At 40.0% G+C, this 22677-nt stretch overlaps 1 protein-coding gene across 3 annotated transcripts in view; it reads right to left on the bottom strand.

Annotated features, from left to right (window-relative positions):
- Window positions 1–22677, bottom strand: part of LOC126199111 (protein broad-minded-like) — a 277633-nt gene that overhangs the window by 116742 nt on the left and 138214 nt on the right. The gene's annotated exons all lie outside the window — the stretch shown is intronic.

The raw sequence follows: 22677 nt of genomic DNA, 5'->3' as shown, positions 1-22677 counted from the left end.
AAATGCTTCGCAAAGCTCAGGTAAACATAGTTAACTAGAGGAGGAGGCCTTGGCAATTGTCTATGGTGTTTCCAAGTTTCATCAGTATCTTTATTGATGGAAATTCTTCCTGTTAATGGACCACAAGCCTCTCATCAGTTTATTCACGAAGTCAAACATGTGCCTGTCCAGATAGCACAAAAACTTCAACAATGGGCTCTTACCATGGTCAATTATAATTATCTGATTCTGTATTGCCCAATGACATGTCACACAAATGCCGATACTTTTCTTGTCTTGCTGTCAGATCAGATGTGGAATTTGATTCTTTTGAGGAAGCTTGCTTTCATACTGACCAGATCGATGAAGCCACAGTGGGTATCTTACTGAAGGACCATCATCAAATCGCCACAGCCACAGGGCAAGATGGTACCTTCCAGCTCCTTTGCCAGTTTATTCAATCAGGCCAAAATGCAGATGGGACATCACTTCCCAATGAGTTTCTTCAGCTTTGGTTTTCCCAGCAGGACAGCTTTTCAGTCCAAAATGGGAGTTTTGAGTTTTGCTCTTACACACACCAAATGAACAAACATGGGTGCTGATGGTGGTATCTCTGTGGCAGTTGGTGTTGGAATTACTTCATAAAGAGCATTGGGGCATCAACTGTACAAATCAGTTGACCAGGTGGCACTGCATTTGGCTGGGGATGGACGAGGACATTGAGCGCTGATATCACATTGCAAGTAATGTGCTGAGAACTTGTCTACTCCTCACAAAAAGTTTTTGACTGGCCCCAACAGGATATGCCCTAGCAACAAATCCTCAACGGTTTTGTAGGACCATTTTGGGGTTCACACTAGTTTCTCATTGTGGACACTATTTGCAAATTTCCTTCTGTGGCCCTCTGAATTTCACAACACTGACTGCCATGGTGCATGCTTTAGCAACTATATTTGGCCAGGAAGGGTTAACAGCTGCCATTTTATCTGATAATGGCCCACAATAATTTTAACAGAATTTGAATCTTTCTGTAAGGCCAAATGGCCAACTGTATCACCCACAGGAGACTGACAACTTTCTTACTACAATCTAACAGTAAAGCAGAACAATTCATGCATATCTTCAGAGCGCAACTGCGGAAATGAAGACAGTCCAACTCAAAGGAAAATGTTTTGCTATTGTTCTTATCGACATACCATATGACACCTTAAGAAGGGAAGTTCTGTGTAGCAAATCTCACCAGACTACACTGCATTTCCTCCATCCTTCACGTTCCCCCAGGGCTTCTCTGTCTCTTTCTAAATTCCAAACAAATACCATGCTGTATTCCATGGTTTGTAACAGTGGTGATCTGTGGCAACCTGGGATTATAGTTCAATCTGTGGTGAGAGCAATGTTGCTTGGAACACAATCCTCACAGACACCAGAATCAACTGAGCTCTGATGCTATTCCCAGCAGTGCTGTGGATCTTTCTGTTCCAGAGCATGCTTGGGCAGATGGTGGCTTCCCCAGCAGGTACTCATGGTGGATATCATACCAGCTGCTTGGCACTACCAACAGGATTCCTGCATTGCGACTGCAGTCACCGTAGCCACAGTCTTTGGAGCCTGAGTCACCTCGGTCATGAGTACCAATCTCTCCACTGCTGCAGCTCCAGCCATCACAGCCCAATGGCATAGCAGCCTCCATCATCAAAGCCCACAGAGCTGTTAATCCAGCAGTTGTTACCAGAGACGCTGCTCCTCCTGCCATCTTGGCCACAGCTAATGTCCTTGTCAGTGGCATCTACTGAGATGCACATGGAGCTGGACTCACCTATGCTGTCATGGGATTTCTCATACCAGAATGGGCAGATGTTGCATTCTGCCTTTGTTTTTCTTCTGGTTTTCCTGGGGGCCCATGCAGCAAATGCTGGAATGCCATTCCTGGGCCCAACTCCTGGTCTGACCTCATCATCCTGCCATGCAGCTGCAGGTCACATGTACGCAGCCCGCGACCAGCTATTCCCAGCTCATGCACGGCACTGCACAGCCAAGCAGCAGAGGAGCTGCTCATGCGCATAGCTGCCTCCATAGTAATGTACCAATGGCCATCTGGTATACTCATGTCAAATAGCTGCATGATGGTACCATGCCAATCACAAGGTGCCACGCCACTGTAGACTCATTGATGGTGGGCATATTCCTATGCTATTAGGGCTTTGTAAGTGCACATGGTACTTCACACGGGCATTCTTGTCTGACACTTCATTACTGTAGAAACCTTGATGCCATCCTCATCTGGATTTTGACTACATTTGGAACTGGACTGTTCAGGGATTTCTACAACTTGGCACTTGAGTCAATGGATTCATTCAACAAGTTTGCCAATTGCCATCTATAATATATCATTTAAATATACAATGTCTAAAATTGTGGAATTCATCTTAACAAATGCTAAAAAATTCCAAAAGAGAAACAAAACCAAATAAGAACATTTCCTCTTTTACTTTTATTGAATATAAAATTTATTGTGACTTGAACATAAATGTTTACCCTGGTGCAGTAGAAACAATCATAAGTAGGACAGTGACAAGTGAAAAAATTATGTACTTAGTGTAAGATAAAAAGTAACATTTGAAAGTATGAACTGGGGATTACAGTGGAAATGGACAGTGAAAACGTTTTGCATTGCACAATTGAATCAAAGCACAATGTATTTAACCTGACGGACAATAATGAAATTAACAATACCAGAGAAGGAAAGTTGTTACTCACCATATAGCGGAGATGCTGAGTCGTGATAGGTACAACAAAAAGATTCACACAATTATAGCTTTCGGCCATTAAGGCCTTTGTCAGCAGTAGACACACAAACACACACACACACACACACACACACACACGCACACACACACACACACACACACACACACGCACGCACACACGCAACTTGCACGCACGTCTGCAGTCTCAGAGAGCTGAAACTACAGGGCATGTGTTAGCGTGTGTGTGTGTGTGTGTGTGTGTGTGTGTGTGTGTGTGTGTGTGTGTGTGTGTGTGTCTACTGCTGACAAAGGCCTTAATGGCCAAAAGCTATAATTGTTTGAATCTTTTTGTTGTGCCTATCGCGACTCAGCATCTCCGCTATATGGTGAGTAGCAACTTTCCTTCTCTGGTATTGTTATATTCCATCCTGGATTTTCCATTGTTTAGTAATGAAATTAATTATGACACTGTGTAGCCAAAAATCAACAGGCACCACCAGAAGCAGAGGACTTCAGTCAGTCTGGAGCAAGGAGATCATGGTGATTCTGTGCCAAGCAGCAACCAATGAAGAACTCCAGCCCATAATCAAGCAGTATAGATTGCAGACCAATGTGGAGAAAGGCATATGATGCATTTATATGGCAGCAGTGACGGACACTGAAACAATATAAAGTTAACAGAGTTTGTCATTAAGAGTTCCTATAATATTGACAAAATGAGTGACAGGAAAATGAAAAACAGAGTATGAAAGATTGGCAAGGAGGACCTTAACTCATGTTTAATGGAGTTTGTGGTTTAAATGTACAAATGAACAAAAGTTATATTGAGTTTAAAAGTGAAATTAAAAGTGCCCTTCAGAATATAAATAATAAACTATGTCATGTCGTTAGCTAAAAGACAAGTCCTCTGAACAATATTAAGAATTAGTAAGAATAAAGATGGATCTTTGAGCATGGCAGAAGGAGCCCATGTGCCACATGTATTCAGCCACTGGAACTGGCTTAGGCAGCCTATTGCAAAAAAGTCATGCACCTGGCCTACAGGAGCCCAAGAGATCACCTCAGGAGGTCTATAGAGATAAGGAATAAATTACTTCACATGATTAATAAGGCAAAGGCCTCAGACACTTAAGATAAATTAGACAACAGAATTAATGAAGCAAGGTCCTTAGGCAGGGGCAGCCACACCATGCCAAACTTCATGCATGTAGCATGTGCAGGCCATGTGTGAGCCAAGGCCTGGCCTGTCACTCAGCTTTGTTCAGTACTTCTTGGAAATACCTGTAACAATACGACATTTAATTTCGCTTTGCAGCGTGGCTTGTTTCAGTCGGCAAAACTCTTGAGTTCAGGACAATTGTGGTGCAGTCGCTGTTTACTCTTTGCTATTTGTCATGGTATGAAGAACGTTCACAGGTCCACTGGCTGTTTGAAAAAAAGAGGTAGTCTAGTGACCTATTGTCATAATGCTTTAAAATGAATTGGAATGACAGAAGAGATGGATGAGATTCCTCAATTCATGTAAGGGATCGGTACTGCATATATGCTATGTAACGACATTACCATACCATGCAGAAAGAATTTAAAGATCTGGTTGGCAATGAAAGAACAAAAAATTACAATAATTGACAAACAGGATTCATTGTTCTGCAAATCAAGAAGCACTTTGCACTTAACTTGCAGGCATGGAGCATGTGAAGAAATTGATGGTAATAGTAAAATTTCTGAAGGCACACACATTATTCCATTGTCACTTGCAACAGTTTTCAGTGGAACTGAATAAAGACTAGGGAGACTTCATATATAACTCCAAAGTATGTTGGTTAAGTCAGGGGGCACACCTGGAATGATTCTTCAGTTTAAAACTTGCTATTGTTGAATTTATGAAAGAAAAGGAGTTCGGGAATGAAAATTGGAATATCCAGAATGGATTGCAGACTTTACATTTTAAGTAGACTTCACTGTACATTGCCAATAGTAAGACACTGCAAGGTAGCTTCTTTATGATTTGACAGGGGTGCATTTAAAAAGAAATTGCATTGTACAAGGTACACATTCTGACAAAGACAGTCCAGTTCTCTAAGCTCAATGGCATTAAAGAAAGCAAAGCACAAAGTTTGAAGAATTCATTGTGGCTTTAAAAGAATTACAAGGATAGTTTTATAAAGATTTTGAGGACACTGTCACTCTTGCAGCTGTTTTTGAGACCATTTTCCATTTCAGTTGAAAGCACCACAGGGCATGAGCAAATGTAACTGACTGACCTGCAAGGTAATTCCAGTTTTAATGTCAAATTGTTTTACATTAAAACTGTCTGGTGCTTCTACAGTGCTTTCCTTAAGTACAGTCTCCTTAATTAGGTTGCAAAAGTACTACAATATATTGATCAACATATATGTGTGATAGACTTTTTTTTTATTACGAAACTAAATAAGTCACAATTGCATGGCAACTTGAATGTGAAACTTTGTGACATTTTCTGTGTTTATCTGTAAGTCGACAGTTTGTACCAAATAAAAATTATCTTATGTCTTCAGCACATCAAAAATAATTAAATAATACTGCAAATTTGTTTTGGTTGTGATCTACGTTGTTGAGAAACGTGAAATATAAAACAAAATTGCAAGCACTGTGACTGCACTGCCACTAACATGTGATGCTTTGCAAATTTTCCCCCTCCTGAAGCTCACACAGCGTGGTGTGGTGGTGGGGAAATGTGCTAGCCAGGCTGAGTGTTTTGACACTCAGGTGAGGACATAGCCCGCGTGCTGAAAGCTTGGCCACCCGTGTCGTTAGGCAACAATTTTGAAACTTTGAATGAAGCTGTGAGAGAGAAAGAGAGAGGGATTTATGATGGAGGCTACAATAGTTATGAGAAGCTAATGGAGAGCTTTGGGTAATTCAATGGCCTTATAGGGGAAAGATTCCTCACCGCTCCACGCAGTCTCTGAAACATAACTGAAAAATAATAAAGTAAGATAGCCACTGAAGCCTTAGATGCTATGTCATTCAGGGACTGGTGGGGTCTAAGGGGAAAGGCAAACAAAATGCTAAGACTGGATTACAGCAAAAGATTCATAGTGAACAGTAATGGAGAGCAGTAGATAGGTTCAGTGGAGACAGGTGCAGGCAGAGTCTGCCAAAGTATTAGGCTGATATTGCTAGGTCAGAATTAGACAGCTGCAAGGCTCTGTTGATCATAGATTCAGATGAGGGTTTCAGTTAGCAGATGGAACAGTGGCAGATAGTCACCATCTCTGTGAAAAGGCCTTTTAATATGTCTGCTTGTGTCTGTATAGGTGTGGATGGATATGTGTGTGTGTGCGAGTGTATACCCGTCCTTTTTCCCCCCTAAGGTAAGTCTTTCCGCTCCCGGGATTGGAATGACTCCTTACCCTCTCCTTTAAAACCCACATCCTTTCGTCTTTCCCTCTCCTTCCCTCTTTCCTGACGAAGCAACCGTTGGTTGCGAAAGCTAGAATTTTGTGTGTATATTTGTGTTTGTTTGTGTGTCTATCGACGTGCCAGCGCTTTCGTTTGGTAAGTCACATCATCTTTGTTTTTAGATATATAACAGTAAAATGGTGTAGACATATAAAAGACCTAAAGTGCTTTACATGTGGACTGTGAGGAGACATTGCTGGTAAATGCAGAAAAAATAAGCCGGACAGCAGTGTGCAGTTGATGACAGCCATGGAATTTTCAAAATTTTGTTACTCATTTGACAAGAAGGATCACACGTACAAAGAAAGCAGATTAAGGAAAGTGACTTCTATAGATCCAAATGAATTAAAAGCCAATTGGAAGGAGGTTGATGGACTGCAGTCCTTACACAAATGGAAATACCCATAATTCAACTTGTCTGGTAGCTGTGGTGCAATGCATACATGAGAAAGAGATGTCACTTATTTTGAGTTTAGGCAATCGGGACACTACACCAAAGGTTACCATGAAGGTCTGTGGCATGCACAGAGGAAATGCTGAGTGCCAATGCCAACCAAAAACGGAAATTGCAGCAAAGCTAAAGCATGACAAAGCTGCACAGTCAGGCATTGTGGCGTTACAGAAGCCAACAGTTATGGCAACAGACGGGACCACTGAAAATGATGTGTTTGTACTGTACTGTGTAGAATGAAGAAAGAAATTTAAATCATTGGTAGAGACTGGAGCATGTTGTGCTTGTTAAAGAGAATGAGTATTCCTGCTAACTGCACTGTTAGAATAAGTGAATCAGAAAGGTTTCATCTGAAAGGCATTGCCAGTGAAGCAGTATGCACAATGAGTACCATGGAGGTACACCAAAGTGTGGAAGCTACTGGAGAAGTTGACCACAATTTCATGTATATGGGTCAGGGTTGGACATCTCATACAATAGGTTAACTGGAAGAGACTTTGTAACACAATATTTGGTTAAGTTAAATTATGCAGGAAAAGTGTTAAGACTACAAGTGCAAGACATACCCTTAGCAGTAAAGAGGAACTGAAAGGTTATGCATTTGAAATGGATCAGGAATCCAGTGGAGAAATAGAACCAATAGAGGAAAAGATAATGTTGCTAAGATGGATGGTAAGGTACCACAAGATAGTAAAAGGGAAATGGTTATCCCAAAACAGAGATTATACGAGGGGTGTCTGTAACAAACTTTTTTGTGACAGTACAAAGTGGCAGATGCATAGCGAACACAATACATTTTTCAGAGAACGAAATTCAATTGAAGAATGTCAGGTTGTGATGGAAGAATTGGAGTAATTAGCAAAAGTATGCAAAGCAAAAGGTAGCAAGGAAGCCAGAGAGGAGGCAGAAAGTCATGTCAGTGTTTTATGGAAACAACAGAGAATTGATCATTTAAATGCAGAAGAGAAGAGAGCAATAATGGAGGTTTCCATGGAGTATGGAATCATATTCTATATGCCAGGTTACAGATTATCTTATGCATCTACAGTAAAGCATTGAATTCTGATAGCGCCAGAATAAGAAGGAAAATTAGTGACTGCTAGACTGTACTGGATTCCAGGTATACAAAAGAAAATTTTAAAAGAGTAAATTGAGCAAATGCTGAAGGATGACATAATTGTTGAAAGCAAGAGAGCCTGAAATGCACTGTTATCATTAGATCTAAAAGTGACAGATGATAGTGATAAAGGGAAGTGGAGAGTTGTAGTGGATTACAGGCAATCAAATTATTTACTGTAGGTGATGCACTTCCGATACCAAATGTCTTTGATGCCTTGGACCATCTAGTGCAGGCAAGGTACTTCTCAACACTTGGTTTGGCAAGCAGATACCATAAAATATAGATGCCTGAGAAGTGTAGAGAAAAAAACTGCATTCAGTTTGTTTTATCAGCATTATGAATGTAAGAATGTTTCCAGCAGGTGATGAACACAGTATAAATAGGTTTGCAAGGGGTAAAATGTTTTGTGTGCTATGGAAAAAACCTACAGGAGCATAATGAGAAGCTCTATGAAATTTTCCGTAGGTTGCAAGAGGTTAATGTAAAGCTGCAACCAGATAAATGTGAGCTCTTAAGGAAAGAAGTGATCTTCTTATGCCAATGAATAACAGACAAGAGGATTGCACCAGATACAGTGAAAGTGGAGAAGGTAATGTTTCTCCCACAGCCATGAACAACAAAAGAATTAAATGGGTTTCTCAGTTTAATCACATATTACCAGTGGTTTATTGCTAAATTTAGAAAAGTTACTAATCCATGAGATATTAAAGAAAGGAGAAGCATATCAGTCAAGCTGACAATAAAACAATGCATTCGAGGAACTAAAGGAAAAATTGATTAATCCACCACTACATCAGTATCCAGACTTCGAAAAAACCATTGATAGTGATGACTGACATAAGGAATGCAGCATTTGGAGCAGTTTGTTGCAAAGTGAGAAAACTGGTGAACAAGGTGAAATTAAACTATAGCACTACAGACAAAGAATTGTTGGCTATAGTATATGCAATGAAGCAGTTCTAACTATTATATATGGACAAAAGTTAACATTGGTAACAGACTATAAACCATTCAGTGTGAAGGATCCAAGTTCAAAACTCCTGAAGTGGCGTCTAATGCTTGAAGAGTAGTTACAAGGTAGTCTATCAAACAGGCAGGTTAAACAGTAATGCAAATTAGGCCCAGAGAACAAGAGCAAAAAGATGAAAAAGAAGTGGTTTTTGAAAGGACTAATGTAAAAACAGAGCAGAGCTCTGTGGCAGAAGCAGGTGGGGACAGTAATTCCATAAACATGCAACAAGCATAGGAAACCCCTGGTATAGAAAAGTAAATAGACAGTGAAGAGGAAATCACTCTTTAAGAGAAGCAGAATATACTAACAGAGATGCATCATAATAAATTGGGAGTACACCATGAATGCACAGGACTTTAGAGAGAATAAAGTTGCATAGGCAGTGGTGCGGAATGAAGTATGATATTGAGGGTTGTGTATGAAAGTGTCTGTCATGTCAGAGAAATAAGTACACACAAGTGAAAACAATAACTTACAAACTTTCAGCATGCTGCAGGTGAAAAATAGGTCTGCAATTATATTATAATTGATATAAATGTATGTAGCTTCCTCATATGTTGCATTGAGAAGTATCTAGTTTTTGTTTCTTGATGGTGGCTAGTTTCGGACACCTGTGTCCATTTTCAAGCCATTTGTGCTGTAAGTGTGACAAATACAGGTGACTGTCCATGAACAGAAACAGGCCCTGCAGTAATGAAAGTGGCATATGGCTGACTTAACAGCAAAAATACACCACATAGGATGGATATTTTTGCTGTTAAATCAGCCATATACTGCTTTGATTACTGCAGAGGCAGTTGTGTACATGGGCTATCACCTGTATTTGTCACAGACCCAGCCAGAGACTGGAAACTGTCCAAAATGATGATGATGACAGCACGGATGTTTTGAAAGTGGACACAGGTGTCCAAAACTAGTCACCATCAAGAAATAAAAAATAGTTACTTCTCAATGCATCTTATGATGAAGCTACAACCCTTTCATTCAATTTCAAAACAGTAATGCCTTTAGAGACCACTGATGCAGCTGAGGCAGTGTTTGGAAAGTGTTCAATGGACACAGTGGGTCCATTAGATATATCAAGTACAGGTAAGAGATATATTTTAACTTTTCAGGATGATTTAAGTCAATTTACTTTAGCAGTTCTGATATAAAGATGATACACAGACACAATAGGTGAAGCATTTGTGGAACATACAGTATTAAGGTATCAGTATTAAGGATCATGGTTCAAATTTCTTGAGAGACATTTTCAGAAGAATGTGCAAATTGTAAAGAATTAAGTGGATAGAGACTACAGCTTACTGCACACATTCCAATGGCACACTGGAGAGAAGTCATTGTACATTTGTCAAATATCTAAGGTATTTTGTAACAGGGGATAAAAGCTTTTGGGACAAGTGGGCACACTATATGCAGTTTTTATGTTCAACCCCAACGCTGCACGGCAGACAGGGTACACATCATTTGAACTACTGTATCGAAGAAAAGTAAACATATCAGGAATACTGCAACAGGAATCAATGCAGGTAAGTTACAATTACAAATCATACATGGACAGATTAAGATCAAAGATGCAGGAAGCACACAGAATAGCAAGGTGGTGGGGGTTAAGAATAAGAGAGCAAGTAAGGAACAATATGATAAGAAACAGATCCTGAAAGAATTTAAGATCAGTGTCAAAGTATTGCTCTCCAATTATTTCATAAGCCAAGGCAGATCTAGAAAACTAGATTCACAGTAGCAAAGGCCATATGAAGTAATAAGGGTTGATACTCCAATGGAAAAATAAAGATTAAAAGAAACAAATGTATATGCAAACAGACTGAAAAAGTACTTTTAATTTCAGGCATGGCACATGCAAAAAGGATGTTACTACTACTACTACTAGTACTAGTACTACTACTACTACTACTACTACTACTACTACTACTACTAGTAGTAGTAGTAGTAGTAGTAGTAGTAGTAGTAGTACTCCTCACAGCAATATGTGCAAGTTTGAACACAGAGCAAATAACTGTGGATTTTGAAGTAACCAACGTAGATAAGAGTTTAGACTGTATTATGATAATTTAAGGGAAGTTGAGACATACTATACTACATTGAGAATAGTTAGACATGTAAATTTAGGTGCTACTACATATCATTTTCAAAAGGCTGAAAGGTATGGAAAATTAGCAGTGCAGAGATGTCGGGACTCAATGAAAGAACTGAATGCAAGTTTAATTGAGTGTCGCCTCTTAGGCCAACAAGTAGCATGACATATCAAGAAAGTCACAAGGCAATAGCAAATGGTGCAGCAGCTAACAAGGTAAATAAGTAAAATATTATAAGGTAGACTAGATGAAGCTGATGCTACATACTACAGAGAACACATAAAGACCATGGAAAGGAACTCAGAAGTACTGTTAAGGTTGACTATGGAACAAGTGGCAGCAGTAAGAGCAACAGTGTCCACAATCAATAGGACAGTAAGCGCAATAAAGGAAAATGGAAACACCTTGACACCAGGAATGGAAAAAATTATCAGATCGTAAGTTAAAGAAACAGACATGGGATTTAAAAGGGTAACAACTTTTGTAATTATATGTAACCAACTGCCAGATGTATTTGGGGCAATAGAAGCAGAACATGAACATACAATAATTGCAGTTGTTAATGCACAGAAGGGAATATTGCAGTCACACATAATGAGCCCCATTCAAATTGTAATATGAGAGGAGCTACAAGACATTAAGTTTCCTGTTCCTATAACTGAATCAGTAGGTACCCCTTGTTAAAGCTGAGTGATGTAGATGTATTCATAACTGTTCCTTTAGTTGATAATAACATGTTTAACTTGTGTAAAATGTTTCCATTACCAAAAGAGAGTCCTCAGTAAGAGGAAAGCACATATTTATTCAGCCTGAAAATGAATTTTTGTTAAGTGATGAAGCAAAGCGACAGTATGCAAAGCTGTCTGCTTAAATTGCAAGGAATTAAGTAAAAACAGATAGTTTTGCAGACAAATGTTTGTACTATTCTCAACATTAAATTGGGAAGGCTGCTTCAGCCAGTAGACAAAATTTGCAACGATTGACTAAAAAGAATAGTATATGTAAATCAGAGGCTCTGGATATACCTAAATAATGAGTGGTTGTATGTAGCTCCTAAATAGGAAGGTCTGACAGTACTATGTGGATACAGGTTCCATGGAACATATTGTTGAAGGGAGAGGGAAAGGTGAGTTACTAGAGGAAATGTAAGAGGTATGGAATAAGAGTGTTCACACAGACAGATCAGGTGATCCATACAAATATGACTAAGAAAGATATAATACCTCAAGCAGGATCAGAGTTTGACTGTTGTCTAATAAATAATGAAAACCCGAATATTAACTTGTCAAATTTAGAATTACCTTTGGATCATGTTGTCATACAGTTTAATGATTTGAAAGTTCTGGGGAAAGATTAGATGATTAGAAATAATGGATGACGAACAGTAGGAGGAGATGAGATGCTCCAGACACTTAACACATTTTTCTGTCTTGACTTATGTAAGCATAACACTTATTATATCGGTTATAGTAACATGCTGTAGCAGACAATGTAAACATTGTATGGAATTATTTTGATAAAATGATTGTTGTGGGAGAATTTGGTTAGAACTACCACAATAAACCAGTGTCCAGACAATATGTCATCTTGACAATCTCTAAACAGAGGCACCAAGGAAGTAGTAATCTATGAAAGACCTCATACAGACCATGACAAAACAGTAGCTTTTAGCAGCAGATGGTAAGTTCAAAAGAAAAATATTGTAATGACTGAATACTGTAAAACGGTGTATTATTTTCAGAAAAATAAAGAAATGTTTGAATATTGTAGTATAATTATAGAGTGATAAGGTTAAGCCATGTACAGTTCCCAAAGTATAACTGAAATAATAAGTATACCTATTTACAAGACAAAATAAGGTTGAAGTTTATTTGTGCAGGTCTCTGACTGAAGCTGTGAGAGAGAAAGAGGAGACACCTGGTAGAGGCTATAATACATCATAAGAACCCAATGGAAGGTGCAGGATGAACTTGCCTTTTATGGAAAAGCTTCCTAACCACTCCATAGAGCATCTGAAAGGTAATTAAAGAATAACAAAGTAAGATTGCAAATGAAGCCTTAGACACTATATCATGTCAGGGCCAGGTGGGTTCTAGGGGGAAAAAAAATGCTAGGACTGGAGTCCAGCGACAGATCCATAGGGGACAGTAATGGGAAGGGCAGGTCATACTGTGTCATCTCTTAACATTATGAAGTCACAATCTGGGAATGCTTTGTGAACAAAGACTTTCAGTGCCAATGGTGGGAGGCACAGACATGTGCTATGTTGTTCCTGGCATGCATGACTCTGTCCACTAGGTCTGAGGACATCAATGATGGTTCTTGAAGTACAAAGTCTGCAGGCAGTGATAATGTTTCTGAGGATCTCAAGTCAGGTTTTTGTGCTGTTTGTAGTCTGAGAAGAACCCGTGGGAGTGCCTCAGTCCATAGCCCTCAATGGGACATCAGGGCCACCTTTAAGGTGAGGAGCCATTGTTCAACCAGACCATTACTTTGAGGCTGGTATTCTACGGTTCTGAATCACTTAGTGTCTGTCATATTGCACCGTTCAAGAAAAGGTGCAGATCAGAACTGCCGGCCCTGGTCAGTTATAATGGACATGGAGCAGCCAAAGCATAAAATCCACATTTAAATAAATACTTTGGCAGTAGATTCAGCTGTTATCTCTTTCAGTGTTGCTCTAACCCAACATGGGATCCAATTGATCACTGAGAGAATATAGCACTAGCCGTTGCAGACAAGTATTGAGCTGATGAGGTCAATATGTGTCTGGTGAAATGGCCAATGGGCACTTGTGTATAAGGTGAGACTTTGATCTTCTGACACAGGACACACATACAAGCCCAAAATTTACAGTCTTTCTTTACAGGTTACCTGAACTTGTCCATTTCTAGGTGGGTGGTTGTGTGAATGTCCTGGTCTGCCAAGTTGTGGAGCTGATCAAATATAACATGGCAGAACTGAGACAGGCACCTCTGATTTTGAAAAATGATGCAGAGTATAGGTTGAGTCATCTCCAAGACAGGATGAGATTCAATCCATAGATTTATGGATGGGTCGTGAATGAGGACTTGTACTGTCCATCATGTTGTTGTGCCTCAGCAAACTGATCATAGTTGAGGGTAGATGACAAGGTGCTGATGCATGAAACATAATCTTTCACAACATTCTCTGCGCCTTTGAGGTAGTGGACACCAGTGGTAAACTAGGCCATGTAGTCTAAATGCTGAAACCATTGAGGGCAGGTGTCCTTGGGTGGGTTTTAAGAGATCAGTATAGATAATCAGGGGGTGTCCTTCTACATCCTATCTGAAGTAGAAAATCCCTTCATAAAGTGCTAGTAACTCCCTGTCATATGCAGAGCACTTGTTTTGTGAGGATGTGAGCTGGCATGAAAAAAAAAAAAAAAAAAACAGGGTAGCTGCTGCATTCCCTCCACCTCTTGTTGTAGCACAGCTCCAACAGTGTGTCACTCATACATGGTGTTATGATGAGCTGTGCATTTCCAAGGTGGTGGCCTTGTGGGGCGGCAGGTGAGGAAAATATGTTGTTTATATAAATATTGTTTGTAGAATGTAGTAACACTGCATTTCCCTGCCGATTAACCATATGTGGGGCGGCTGGTGCAGAAATTGTTGTTATATTAATGTTTCTATTACTTATGCTGTTGTTTGCCGTTCTCATCACTGGCTCTCTAACTACAATATTGGTAACCAGAAAGTGATTAGCAAAACGTGAAGCCCGTAATTAGAATTCCTAGTGACCACTTCATCTGAGAATACACTTATAGTTACAGCTTATAACTCTGATAAATTAGGAGATTGTCTGGGATTTATAATCAAAAAACGGTCATGAAAAAAAAAAAAAAAAAACGTTCTGTATTCTGAAAGTCACAGATGAAAACAAAAGAATCCACACAATCTAACTAACAGAGCAGCTCAGTGTCTAATGCACTGATGCAACTATAAATGTCCCAATCAAATGTTTAAATGCTCGCCATAATTTGATGATTAGGTTCATCAAACACCACGCTAAATAATTGGTAGAATGTCTGTCCCGCGGCGGCACGTGAAAATACGACAATACGCAAACTGAAGATCGATAACTAATGTCATCCCAGAATTAACACTTCACTCGAAAAATGATTTCATGGTTACGCGTATCTCGAGTAACTTAATACGGCATCCGAGGCTGTTTGTAGCAATGATACCGACGCGACGCGACTCCCGCCACAGATGGCTTACTGTTCAGCGTCTGGAGAGAACTGGGGCCTTGCTTCCTCGCGCAGCGTTCTTATATATAAAGCCGCGGTGCGGACGGCTAAGGGAACGCCTGATCAAATCAGCTCTCCCGACTAGCCGCTGGGCTAGTAATGCACCACTTTAAGTTACCTAATAAATCATTGCTTCTCTTGCTGATGGCCGATGAAGCTCTTAATTTAAATGTGCATTCAGCACGCAGGTAAGTATTGATAATAAAATTTTGACATGGCTAATTTAAATATTTTTGGCGAGAGAATTAATTTAATTACGCTGCACGCAGTAGACGAGCTCTGAACTGGCCCTTTGGAGATACGCTATCGCTATAGTTTTATAGGTATTCAAATGAAACTTCTCACATCCTTATGGTGATAGCGGATCTCCATTCTAATTAAATATAAACATCCTAGCCTTATTTATTAGCCTACTTAATCTATCTTGCTTCCTTAAGTTTTAAGACAAAAACCAGAAAATCATGAATTTCCACTAAATTTTTAATTTGTGTAATCCAAAGTACTGTTTTTATTAAATCATTATGAAAGATGAATCTAAATATAAATTTTTAACTTTGTAGCTCTTTTCTGTTGCGCCAATGATTTTTACAGAAAAACGTCCAAATTTCAAAAATGGCTAAAGTTATCGAACTGATATTCAACACATATTAATTTAGTATTACTCCTGACATGCTAGAAATGTTTTAGGTTATTTACTTGATTTTTAAAGTATTGCACAACATTTATGACGTCAGAGCTAGTTACAGCAGACTGGCTGGCACTCAATGGAAAAACTGATGTGAATTTACTACAGCGTGAGTAGGCTGCTTCCCTACAGCCTGGGTAAGACAGTCCTTAATGTTTTCAAAAGCAGTTTGTATCTCACTCATCTATGCGAGTTTGCATTTGCCAGTGGTATCTTTACAGGCGGGAGCATTTGTTGATGGGACTTGCAGGGAGGCTGCCTGTAGAAGGTGTATTCTGCAGAAATTTATCATGCCTACAAACTAATGTAGTTCTTGATAGTCTTTTAGTGGAAGCAGTTGTAGGATAGTCTCTATACGATGTAGAGTTGGACGGATGCCCAATGCAATGACAATATGATGTCTCAGAAAAAAATACTTCTTTAAGTTGATGTTGACCATTTGTCTTTGTTGATTATGATGTTATGAGAGAGAGTGTTGAAAACTTGTCAAGGTGGTGATTATGTGTTTCCTGGTCCAGTGATAAAACAAAAAATGTCATCAAAAGAAGCAAAACAGAATGAGCATTTGAAGAGCAAATCATCAATGAAATGTTGCCATGTTTGTGCCACATTATTAAATTTGTACAGCATGAGAATAAATTTGAACAAACCAAAAGGCATGATAATGGCTGTTTTGTAGCTATGTCATTATACAATCAATAACACTAAAAACAGAGGTGTTGCCAAATAAGGATAAAGTCATGGATATTTGGTGCCACGTAGTTGTCCCTAATGGTAACAGCAATGAGAATTCTGTAATCACCTGAGAGAGACAAGTTTTTTTTCAGGCATCAATTTTATGACAGAAGCCCAGGAACTGATGGAGGGGTGGACTACCCCTGCCTGTAAGAGCTTGTCCACTGTAACTTCAGCAGGCCTAAGTAGATCTGGTGGTAGCTGACATGGTATGTGGCATAGTGCAATGGCCAGGTGTGGCGATGATCTTATGTACTATTCTGTTTGTGATGGCATATTGTCTGAATTATTCTGTTGGTGATTGGGGGGGGGGGGGTAGGGGAGTACAAAGACTCAGTACAGTACAGAATGGGGAAATGGGAAGCACAGCACTGATATTCAACCTTTGTTGGAGTGGATGGGGGCAGTGATGCAAGTTTGTTCTTGTATGGTGACCGAGGTGCTGGGTCAGTGTGGTGCAGAGATATCGGTGTGATGGAGGTGATGGATGGAGGCAGTTGATGTAGTCAGTCAAGAATCTATTGTGTTGGGAGTTCATGTTTGATGTCTTGGATCTTGTGTCTGATGATGCTGTTGTCTTGTTGTAAGTGAAAGTTCATTTTGTACATGTCAAAATAGAGTTATTAGATGTGTTGAATATGGCCAATGGTATGGAGTGATTACTGGAGAAGACAATGATTGTTGGGTATATCTATGAGAGGAGGTAATAGTGGCGTGGATTGAGCTGTGCTGGTGTTGTGGCCCTCCAAGAGGGCATGGCTGAGCACACCAGAACCAAAGTATCCACTGAGTTAACAACATGCATTTTTCAGGTCCAGAACCAAATGGAAGTGCTGGAGAAAGTCTGTGCCAAATAATTGGTCCTGCTACATATATGACAATAAATAAGTGAATTCTTCATTGAGGCCAAGGTCTAATGTACAGACTTGTGAGCTGTAGACTTAGATTGTCGAATCATTTGCTACACAAGGTTCAACACGTATGTGGGATGGTGTATGGAAACTAGTGAGGAAGTCAGTGAAGTGCTGACGTCTGAGCCTGTATCAATGACATACAGCCTGCTGTTGATGTGCTCACTTTCAAGAAGTCTGTTATCCTAAAGGGGATGGGGCAAATGGGATCTGTCATCATTGGGGAAATCATGGTCTAGTGTGCCTCAGATGAACCAGGCACATAGGTTGGAGGATGGAAATTTCAGGCAGAATCGGAGTATGTTGCATGACAATTACAAAAGCAGTTCTGCACAGGCACAGTGTGGTCAGCAGCGTGTTGCAATGCAGCTGGCCATCTTCTGCACAGGCATGAGCCTGGCACGGATGGTGGGGATATGGGGTTTTTATGTTGTTTCATGAAGATCATTGCTCTGGCTGTGTGTTGGTGATGTCAGAATCAGTAGAAGTCAGGTGATGTTGGCTCGGCTCAAGGCTGGTGAGCCATCATTTATACTGCCACCGAAGTTGCAATCATGCTCAACACCATGTTGTCAATATTACTGATGTACTGCCTGCCTTGTGCAATAGAATATACACTGATAAGCCAAAACATTATGACCACTACCTATCACGACAATTGGATGCCACCTGGTGGCATTGGGGGTAAATGACACAGGAACAAAAGTATGTAAGCAGAGCAGACATGGATGGGGGATCACCTTAGTGAAGAAAGGACTGCAAATGGGAAAATCCATTGAGATAAATGACTATGACAAAGGGCAGATTATTATCACACAGAGCCTATGTATGAGCATCTTGAAAACAGTGAATTTGGTTGACTGTTTAATGCTACTGTGGTGAGCATCTACGGAAAGAAGTAGAATGACAGCAAAACTACCACTAGGCACTAAATGGTTGAATTACTATGAAATGACAGCCCTTAGCTGCTTACAGACGTTGACATATGTCAACGGGGACAGATGAAAATGTGTGCCCCGACGAGACTCGAACCAGGGATCTCCTGCTTACATGGCAGATGCTCTATCCATCTGAGCCACCGAGGACACAGAGGATAGTGCCACTGCAGAGATTTATCTCTGGCACGCCTCCCGCAAGACTCACATTCTCAACATATTGTCCCGCACTACATTCATAGTGCCCCCGCCCATTATACTCATTACTCGTGGTGCGTTGCCGATTCCCGTAAGAGTTTGGGCACTGTTTGTGCATCCGCACAGAAGAAGAAGATGGTCAAATGGCTGGTGAGCCTTAACTATATATATACGAAGATGGTATCTGTTCTTTCGGACATGTCCGAAAGAACAGATACCACCGGTCACCATGCAGAGGGGCACTGCGAATGTAGTGCGGGACAATAAGTTGAGAATGTGAGTCTTGTGGGGGAGTGCCAGTGATAAATCCCTGCAGTTGCACTATCCTCTGTGTCCTCGGTGGATGATGGATAGAGCGTCTGCCATGTAAGCAGGAGATCCCTGGTTCGAGTCCCGTCGGGGCACACATTTTCATCTGTCCCCGTTGACATATGTCAACATCTGTAAGCAGCTAAGGGTTGTCATTTCATAGTAATTTCGCTCTAACAAGCTGCATGGTAACCGATGGTATGTGTTCTTTCGGACATGTCCGAAAGAACAGATACCATCTTCGTATATACTAAATGGTTGGCCATCCGCAATTATTCAAAGAATTTGGGGTTTGGAGGCTTGTCTGCTTTGTAAAGTAGGATAAATGGTGATCTGTGGCATCTCTGCCAAAAGAGCACAATGGTGATGTACACACAAGTGTTTTGGAGCACACTGTCCATTGCACATTGTTGAACATGAAGCTCTGCAGCAGACCATCTCTAAGTGTTCACATATTGGCCTAATGACATCATCAGTTATGATTACAGTGGGTATGGGACCACTGGGATTCAACCATCGATCAATGGAATCACATTTTTGCTACACTAGGTCAATGGTTGCCTCCACAAATGACATCAATGAGGTAAACAGTGGCTCCAGACATGCAGCATAACTCAGATGCAAGTTGTCAGGAGCAGTACTATGCTATGGGAGACATTCTCCTGTACTTACATGGGACCCGTGATAGTAATGGAAGACAAAGTGACAGTTGTGGACAACCTGCATCCTGTCATGCTTGGTGTCTTCCCCAATGGCGATGTCATTTCTCAACAGTTTAATTGGCCTTTTCTTGGAGCCAGAACTGTGCTACGATGTTTGAGGAGCATTTTAATACACTCACATTGATCTCTTGGTGATCAAATTCACCTGATGTAAATTGTATGGAAACCATCTGTGTTGCTATTGGGCAACATTACCCCATACACAAACAAGTTACGCATTATTTATGTGAATTACATGACTTGTGCATAGACATCTAATGCCACATACTTCCACAAACCTACCAGCAAACTGTCAGAGCCTTGATAAATATCAGTGAAGTATTTAATTTAAAAAATGGACATATAGGCTATTAAGCAGGTGGCCATAATGTTTTTGCTCATCAGTGAATGTGATCAGCAAGTTGAAGGCATACACCCAAAAGTTCAAGCTTATATGAGAATATGGCCAGAGTACTCTGTGGCTTTGGCCCATTACCTACCTTGCATTTACTGTGAATCTCTCGCCCAGCACAAAGCCCCAAGTAACTGGAAAAAGGCACAGGTGACTCCAGATTTTAAGAGAGGTAGAAGAACAGACCCACAAAATTACAGACAAATATCCCTAACTATGGTTTGCTGCAGAATCCTTGAACATATTCTCAGTTCGAACATAATAAATTTTCTTGAGACAGAGAAGCTTATGTCCATGAATCAGCATGGTTTTAGAAAGCATTGCTTGTGCAAAACTCAGCTTGTTCTCACATGATATATCAACTATGGATGAAGGGCAACAGGCAGATTCCATTTTTCTAGATTTCCAGGAAGCATTTGACACAGTGCCCCATTGCAGGCTGTCAACAAAGGTATGAGCATATGGAATAAGTCCACAGATATGTGAGTGGCTCAAAGATTTCTTAAATAATAGAACCCAGTATGTTCTCAATGGCTAGTGTTCATCAGAGACAATGGTATTGTCAGAAGTGACCCAGGGAAGTGTAATAGGACCGCTGTTGTTCTCTATATACATAAATGATTTGGCAGACAAGGTGCGCAGCAATCTGCAGCTGCTCACTGATGAAGCCTTAGTGTATGGTATTGCATCAAAGTTGAGTGACTGTAGGAAGATACAATGAGACTTAGACAAAATTTCCAGTTGGTGTTATGAATGGCAGCTAGCTCTAAATGTGGAAAAATGTAAACTAATGTGGATGAGTAGAAAAAACAAACCAGTAATGTTCAGATACAGTATTGCTAGTGTCCTGCTGGACACAGTCATTTAAATATCTGCGCATAATGTTGCAAAGTGATATGAGATGGAACGAACAAGTGAGAACTACGGTAGGGAAGGTGAATGATCAACTTAGGTTTATTGGGAGAATATCAGGAAAGAGTGGTTCACCTGTAAAGGAGATCATGACCTATTCTTGATTCTTCAGTACTGCTCAAGTGTTTGGGACCTGTACCAGGTCAGATTGAAGGAAGATGTGAAAGCAATTCAGAGGCCAACTACTAGATTTGTTACCAGTAGGTTCAAACAACACACACATTATGGGGATGCTTTGGGAGCTCAACTGGGAATCCCTGGAGGGAAGACACTGAAAAACAGGGTGACTTGGGACACTTTTTGTGTTTCTTTAGCTATTTCTCAGAGCCTATGCAACTTATGAAAAGGATATGTTAGGTCTACGTCAGTAGATTACATTTATGTATCAAATACTATCTTAAATTCGGTCATTTATTTTTAATTTAATTTTTTGTTGGTGTCCCAAGTCACCCTGCAGGGTGGGGTGACTTGGGACATGTGGGGCGACTTGGGACACCTACAAATATTTTCCACACAACTGCATTCACCTCACCAAAGAGGTGACTGGGGACAGTGAAAATGTTTTTCTTTTTTTATTTTAAATATGTGACAGCAATTTTAGTGTCTTTTAAGATGAAATAATCAAAATTATGATATATTAAAATTTAAAACGAATCATGAAAAGTTAAAAAAGAATCAAAAGAAATTTTTATGACATTTATTGTCTTAAAATAGTGTTTCACATATATAAAAGTACAAAAATGAATTGTTTCATGTTGTTTTTAATTACAGTAATTAGATTTTTTTTCACATTAGGTACTCTGCAGTTTCATACGGGAACTTGTAACAACCACGAAGAACAAAGAGGGGAACAAGTTTGCACAAAACTTGTGAAATAGAAACTTCTTGAATGTCTTCTACATTTGGAAAAACATAAATGTCTGGTTGCTTCTGAGACTTTCTCATAAATGAAGGCCGGCCGAAGTGGCCGTGCGGTTAAAGGCGCTGCAGTCTGGAACCGCAAGACCGCTACGGTCGCAGGTTCGAATCCTGCCTCGGGCATGGATGTTTGTGATGTCCTTAGGTTAGTTAGGTTTAACTAGTTCTAAGTTCTAGGGGACTAATGACCTCAGCAGTTGAGTCCCATAGTGCTCAGAGCCATTTGAACCATTTTGATCATAAATGAAGTTTTCACTTTGGAATCTTTTATGGCCAATATTTTCCCTATGAATGTTTTCAGAACTATCTAGGATTTTCATCCAACATAGTTAAACATTACAGAAATGAAGCCTCCTTCATTTAACTCATCCTATGAAGTGATAGGTACTGGTGTATTAGTTTATCTAATTGCGGCATCTGTGTGCTCATTGTATTTGTCTGTTGAAAGATAATCATCTGTGTCATTATCATAGCTCGGATATTTTTCACTCTCTGATCTTAAATTGTCTTCAGCAGAAGGCTTAGAAGTTGAAGGTACTAATGGAGCATTAGTGTCACTATTCTCATGAGAGTGTGAGTCATCAAGATCATCCAAATCTACATTTGAAATGCTTTTACCAGGTGTGACAGAAAGTCTCTTTTGTCTCACACAAAGTGGCTGTGTCTCCTTTCTGAACAATTCATGCAAAAATGTATGAAATGCATTGTTCAGTGTTCGAGAGTCACCTTCATTTTCAGTAGTTTTGGGAATGAGTTTCAAGACCTGTTGTGGATCGAATGAAAAAATTCCAGTTTCCTAGAATCCAGCTTTTAAGTTATGTCTCGTTTGGTCATTGTAA

Source organism: Schistocerca nitens, chromosome 8, assembly GCF_023898315.1.
Source record: "Schistocerca nitens isolate TAMUIC-IGC-003100 chromosome 8, iqSchNite1.1, whole genome shotgun sequence".
NCBI classification, from domain to species: Eukaryota; Metazoa; Arthropoda; class Insecta; order Orthoptera; family Acrididae; genus Schistocerca; species Schistocerca nitens.
This window is presented reverse-complemented; position numbering and strand designations above follow the sequence as displayed.